The sequence below is a fragment of the Macaca nemestrina genome, chromosome 9, assembly GCF_043159975.1.
Source record: "Macaca nemestrina isolate mMacNem1 chromosome 9, mMacNem.hap1, whole genome shotgun sequence".
NCBI lineage: Eukaryota > Metazoa > Chordata > Mammalia > Primates > Cercopithecidae > Macaca > Macaca nemestrina.
Window position 1 is genome coordinate 54,961,216 of NC_092133.1, and position 6,801 is coordinate 54,968,016.

Sequence of the window (6,801 nt, forward strand, 5' to 3'; positions counted from 1 at the left end):
TACAAATATATATTACCTAGCTCTGTACTAACAGCAATGACACTTCAACAGCAATTAGCATTCCCACTTTCCAGATCTTGGTGACTACTTATCATTTTCCAATCAAAAGAACCAGGTTTCTTGGGAGAAATGACTGATTTTAGTGCCAGGGCATGAAAAATTCAAGATGAACCGGAAGCATCTTGTGCTATGAGAAACTAAGGCAGTGTTCAAAAAAATAAAAGGATGGCATTATGTCAAAGGGACACAGGAACCAACCCGAAAGAACTTCTAATGGCCAAAACTGAAAAGATTTGAGCAATAAAATTTAAAAATGTGGTACTGTATTACAACTCAAAGTACAACATGAATACACATGAGTCCATACTATTATAAATAACTGAATTAATAGGGATAACGAGACAAACATTTCTTACAGAATAATCCCAAATAATTTGTGTACATATTTCCCTTCCCAGGAGATGGAGCTTAATTCTTCCCTCATCTTCCTTAGGGTGGGCTAGACTTTGTAACTTCTTTCCAAAGAATAAAGTAGGAAAAGGGAAAAAATGTAATAGTAACTTATGGTGGAGAAATCTGCAAAACATGACTTTAACAAAGTGATGAAGATTGAAGGTTAACATCACCTGCGATGCCATGTGGTCATCATGGATCCCTTGGTGTTATGTGATGAGAAAGGCACTTCGCCTTTGTGGTACTATTCCCATAAACCCACAATCCCAGTCTAATTATGAGAAAAACAGACAAATCTAAGTTGAAGAACATTCTGTAAAATACTTACTTGTACTCCTTAAAGCTGTTAAGGAAAGCAAGGAAACACTGGTAACATGTTACAGACAAGCGGAGACTGAGAGACATAAAGTCTAAATGCAGTGTGGTACTCCGGACTGCATCCTTGAATGGAAAAAGAGTGTAATAGAAAAACTGGGGAAATCAGGATAAAGTCTGGATTATAGTTAATTGTAATGCACCATTGCTGGTTTCTTAGTTCTGGCAAATACACCATAATAAAATAAAATAATAACATAAGGGAAAACTGGGTGAGGGATATATGGGAAATCTGCATTATTTCTGCTGCAACCTTTCTATATATCTAAAATTACTCCAAAATAAAAGTTTATTTAAACAAAAACAACAAATCAAGCAGATCAAGTATGGGGCAAGAATTCCCAGGAATGAAGTAGAGAGGTTCAGAATGATCTAAATAAAATAAAGTTCTCATAATATGTGAAGAAACTTCCCAGGTGATTCTAATTATAACCAAATTTGAGAATCACTTTTTAAATCCTTTGAAATCTTTGTTTCTAGAACATGTGACCAAGCAGCAGTCTTTGATTTTGACCAGAGGTCTCCTCTCCTATTGAGGTAGAGAGAAGAGGAAATTTGAAAGCAAAGTTTTTAAACTACTCACCACAGAGGCCAGGGATCTATATCAGGGTTGTGGGGAAACATAGAGGATTGTGGATATTTAATTGTTCTTAATTTTCACTAAACAGGGTTTTCAGGCATATTTAGGAAAACACAGGAGAACTCAGAATTAAATCAGCACTGTCTTGTAGTGGGAAACAGTGTTAATAGTTAGGAGATGTTCATTTCAGCAATTTAAGTAGATTCTAGATAACCAGAATTCAGGGACATCCTAGGCATATACACTTGGTCAGTGTTTTCTTGTCTTGGCACATGTAGGCATTCGATTCTTTTTTTTTTTTTTTTTGGCCTCATTTTATTTTATTTTACCTATTTATTTACTTTATTTGTACTAATCTTTTTTCCTTTTATTTCTAGTTGCCACATAATAATTGTATGTATTTATGGGATACAGAGTGATATCTTGATATGAGAATCCAATATGTAATGATCAAATCAGGGTAATTAGCATACCCAGGACCTCAAACATTTATTATTTATTTGCATTGGGAACATTCCAAATTCTCTTTTCTAGCTTTTTGCAAATATGCAATAAGTTATTAATAATGATATTCACCTGCCAGTTCTATAGAACACTAGAACTTATTCCTCCTCTTAGCTGTAACTTTGTATTTATTAATCAATCTCTCCCTATGCTTCCCCCTCCTCTTCCCAGACTCTGATAGTCTCTACTCCTATGAGCTTAACTTTATTTTACCTCCGACATATGAATGAGAACATGTAGTATTCATCTTTCTCTGCCTGAATTATTTTACTTAACATAAGGTTCTCCAGGATCATCCATGTTGTCATGAATGACAGGATTTTATTATTTTTTGTGTCTGAATAGTATTTCAACCACATTTTTTTATTGTTCCATTTGTTGATGGACATTTAAGTTGATTCCATATCTTGGCTATTAGGAATAGTGCTGTGATAAACATGGGTGTGCAGATATCTCTTCAATATACTGATTCCCTTTCCTTTGGATAAATATCCAGTAGTGGGATTGACAGATCTTAGGTACTTCTATTTTTAGTCTTTTGAGAAGCCTCCATACTGTTTTCCATGTGGCTGTACATATTTACATTTCTACCACAGTGTATGAATTCCCTTTTCTCCACATCCTTGCCAGCATTTGTTATTTTTGTCTTTCTAGTAATAGTCATTCTAACTGGGGTGAGATAATATCTCATTGCAGTTTTTATTTGTATTTCCCTGATTATTAGTGATATAATAATATCATTAGCGTAGGGTGCCTAGGTCATTTTTTCATACACTTGTTGGTCATTTGTATTTCTTCTTTTGTGAAATGTCTATTCAGAGCTTTTGCTGATTTTTAAAATCAGATTGTTAGGTTTTTGCTGTTAAATTGTTTGAGTTTCTTGTTTATGCTTTCTATTAGTCTTTTGTTGGGCATATAGTTTGCACATATTTTTACCCATTCTACATGTTATTTCTTCACTCTGATGATTATTTTCTTTGCTGTGCAGACTTTTTAGTTTCATGTGGTCCCATTTGTCTATTTTTGTTTTGGTTCCTTGTGCTTTTATAGTCTTACCCATAAAATATTTGCTTAGACCAATGTTCTGAAGCATTTCCCCTATGTTTTCTTTTAGTAGCTTTGTAGTTTTTGAGTCTTACATTTTAAGATCCATTTTGAGTTGATTTTTGCATATGATCAGAGATAGGGGTCTAGTTAGTTTCATTCTTCTGTGTATTGATATCTATTTCACTGGGTACCATTAATTGAAGAGGGTGGCCCTTCCCCAATGTTCTTGGTTCCTTTATCAAAAATCAGTTAGCTGTAAATACATGAGTTTATTTCTAGGCTCTGTATTCTGTTTCATTGGTCTATGTATTTGTTTTTATATCAATAACATGCTGTTTTGTTTACTATAGCTTTGTAGCATATTTCAAAGTCAGGTAGTGTGATGCCTCCAGCTTTGTTTTTATGCTCCAATCGCATTGGCTATTCAGGGCATTTTGTGGTTCCATATACAATTTAGAATTTTTTTTTTTATTTATGTGAAGAAAGCCATTGGTATTTTGATAGAAATCCTTATCAATTCCTAGCAAATCTGTAAACTACTCTGGGCAGTATTGACATTTCAACAATATTCACTCTTCTAATCCATGAGCATGAGTTGACTTTCCATTTTTGTGTCCCTTTCCATTCCTTTAATCAGTGTTTTATATTTCTCATTATAGAGATCTTTCACCTCCTTGGTTATATTTATTTCTTAATATTTTATTTTTTATAGCTATTATGAATGAGATTGTATTCTTGACTTCTTTTTTAGCTAGCTTGTGATTGGCATGCAGAAATTCTACTAATTTTTGTATATTGATTTTGTATCCTGCAACTTTACTAAATTTGTTTATCAGTTCTAGGAGATGTTGGGCAAGTCTTGATGTTTTTCTGCATATAAGATCATGTCATCTGCCAAGAGGAACAATTTGACTTTCTTTTTTTCCAATCTGATTGCTCTTTGTTTCTTTCTCTTGCCTAATTCCTCTGGCTAGGACTTTTAGTACCATGCTGAATAGGAGTGGTAAAAGTAGATATTGTTGTCTTGTTCTAGTTCTGGTTCAGTATGATGGTAGCTGTGGGTTTGTCATATATAGCTTTTGTGTTGGGATTTGTTTCTTCTATACATAATATGTTGAGAGTTTTTATCATAAAGGGATGTTAAATTTCATTAAATGCTTTTTCTGCATCAATTGAGATAACTATAGGGTTTTTTTGGGGGGCGGGGAGATGCTTATTGCAAACGGTTATAATTAAAGGGGTATTTTACAAGTGTTTGTTTAAGACAGAGGGCAAACAGCCTCCCAGCCAGGCCTCAGCTTTAGAGGCCCATCCTGGAGGGGAAGCGGCTTTTGCAGGGAACATGAGCTCAATCACTATTGCTCACTGAGCACAGAGTCACACTGGAGTCATCTTAGGGAGGCTGCGAGGAAGAAAAGAGAGTGCAGAGAGCCATGAAGCAACTACTTTAAATTCTGAATCTTGCTGTGTTCCCACTGAGCATGCTGCCTTCCTAGAGCAGACCTCGGAGCCATCCCAGGGACTAACACAGATCCTTCCTGGGGCGCAGGCTTCTCACGCTAGCGTAGGGTGCCTAGGTCATCCTCATCCTCATTTATCATCACAGACTTCTTTCTGCCTACCAGATATCTTCCCTACTTGTGGCTTTAAAATACCAGCAGGAGGGAAAGCAAGGAATGTTCTTGTTAATATAAATCCATAGCAAAAACGATTTGAGAACTGGATGCTTCCCAGGGTTGGCAGGTGTGTGGATGGTTCCCCGCATTCTTTATCCACCGGGTGCTTGAATGGGTAGTGCTGTTTAGGCTGCCAAATGTCTGAGCTTTTCAGACTTGTTCATGTTTTTGAGAACCTATGGGGATAATCATCGGGCAGAATCAGAGCCCAGCAGAACACGGGGACGGGGAAGGGTGAAGAGGGGAAACCGACAGAGTCCTGAGGTCATCCCCGGAAGGAAGGGACACTACTTCCAGAAGTAGCAGAACAAAGGGCTCTGCCGAGACTCTGCGGAGGGGATCCGGGGTACTGGGGGTGGAGAGGTCCCCTCTTGCAGTGTGGGGTTACTGTTTGGGTAAAGCGAAGTCCCAAGCAGTTTCCTGTGCACATTTCCACATGGCCTGCATGAGGCGAGTGAAACCCATGTCTTTAGGCTTTTCCAGGCCTCTCATCAGCCGTTGCTTCATGATGGAAACAAATTCTTTATTGCTCAGCTCGCCATTGCCATCACAAAGAGTGCAAACGCCACATCACACACGTGGTCTGAGAGCTCCACTTTAGCCACTGTCCTGGCCACCTGCTGCATGGTCACTTTATCAAGAGATGCTCCAGCCATATGGTAAAAACTCAGTGCAGTGTCCACATCATTAATGTTCTTTAGGAAAGTAAAGAAGTTCTCCACCTCCTGAAATGTCAGACCCTTTCCTTCTTTGAAGTGCTTCTTGAGCTGCCTCTGCATGGCGGTCAGCTTCTTGGACTGCACCCCACTGTAGGCAAGTAGCATGCCACCAAACTGCCTCTCAGTAATTCTCCCATCCACAGGGTCATGGCGTTCAAACTCGAGCTTCAGAACATCATGCTGAAGTTTACGCTGAAATTCGAGGAAGTTTTTGATTGCCAGCTTTCCCTTTAGATCAGCTCCAAAAAAGTAGGTTGTGAGGGCTGAACGCAAGCCAGACTTGAGGGTGTTGCCAGTAGTCGGACGATCTCTGTGGCACATACCCATACTGGTTTGGGAGCGAATGATGCTCTGAACCTGTTCAAACTCCTCCATATCTACTTCTCCATCTCCATTCAAATCAAACATCTTAAAGGCAATTTCAAAATTTCTCTGAGGAGTGGAAAGAAGAGTTGTAAGGAAAATGTAGTCTGAAAAGGATATGAGCCCACATTCTCCAAGGGTCTAAAATATACTTCCTTTATCAGCAAATTTTTCTCGTTCCTGGGAAATTTTCTTTCCATCAAAACGTTTTATTATATATTGATCCAGACCCAAGTGTTCTGGTTGTTTTTCATTGGGTGTTATGGATCGCACAAAATCTTCTGGCGTCATAAACACTTCTGCTTCACCAGGCTCACTGATGACTTTCAAGGTGGCAAAATATCGGAAGATTTTGTCTGGTGTGGAGTAGGCTCGAATCCTATTCTCATATTCCATCACTTTTCTGTCTCTGAATCCAGAACGTTTCTTCTTTTTCTCTTCTGGATGAGGCGCAAGATCTGCAGTCTTTTTTCATAGTTACAAACATCCCCTTCATCTTTAGTCTTCCCTTTATCACCAATGTCACTTTTTAGGTTGTCTACACATGGTGGAGATTCTGCATGGGCCCTATTCCACAAAAGACCAGTACTTGCAGTTACTGCAGATGCTCCCAGGAAAGCCACCATCATTAGTCTTCGCCGGATCTGGATGGGCTGTGATCCTCCATGGTACCATCGAGAACCCACAGCCAGTTCTGCCAAAGCAGAAAGTGAGTTCAGACGAAACATCCCTCCGGAGTCCGAGACTCACGCGTCCAAGCACGAGCTCCAGCAGCTCCTCAGTCAAAGCCGCCCACCTCTGACAGCCATAGAGATGAAACAGCGGGGACAAACCTCCACCTCCTCCGCCCACCCTCACGTGACTCTCCTAGCCGCTGGGCCTGTCGGGATCTTCAACTATAGGGTTTTTAATCCTTCGTTCTGTTGATTAGTTTACATGTGTTGAACCATTCTTGCATCCCTGGGATAAATCCCACTTGATTATGATGTATAATCTTTTTGATGTGCTATTAGATTCGGTTTGCTAGTATTGTGTTGAAGATTTTTGCATCTATGTTTATCAGGGATACTGACCAGTAGCATTC

The 6,801-nt window shown here is 38.9% G+C and overlaps 1 pseudogene; it reads right to left on the reverse strand.

Moving 5' to 3' along the window:
• Positions 1 to 4,599: 4,599 nt before the first annotated feature.
• LOC105466197 (calcium uptake protein 1, mitochondrial pseudogene) lies at positions 4,600 to 6,523 on the reverse strand (annotated as a pseudogene).
• Between the last annotated feature and the right edge of the window lie 278 nt (positions 6,524 to 6,801).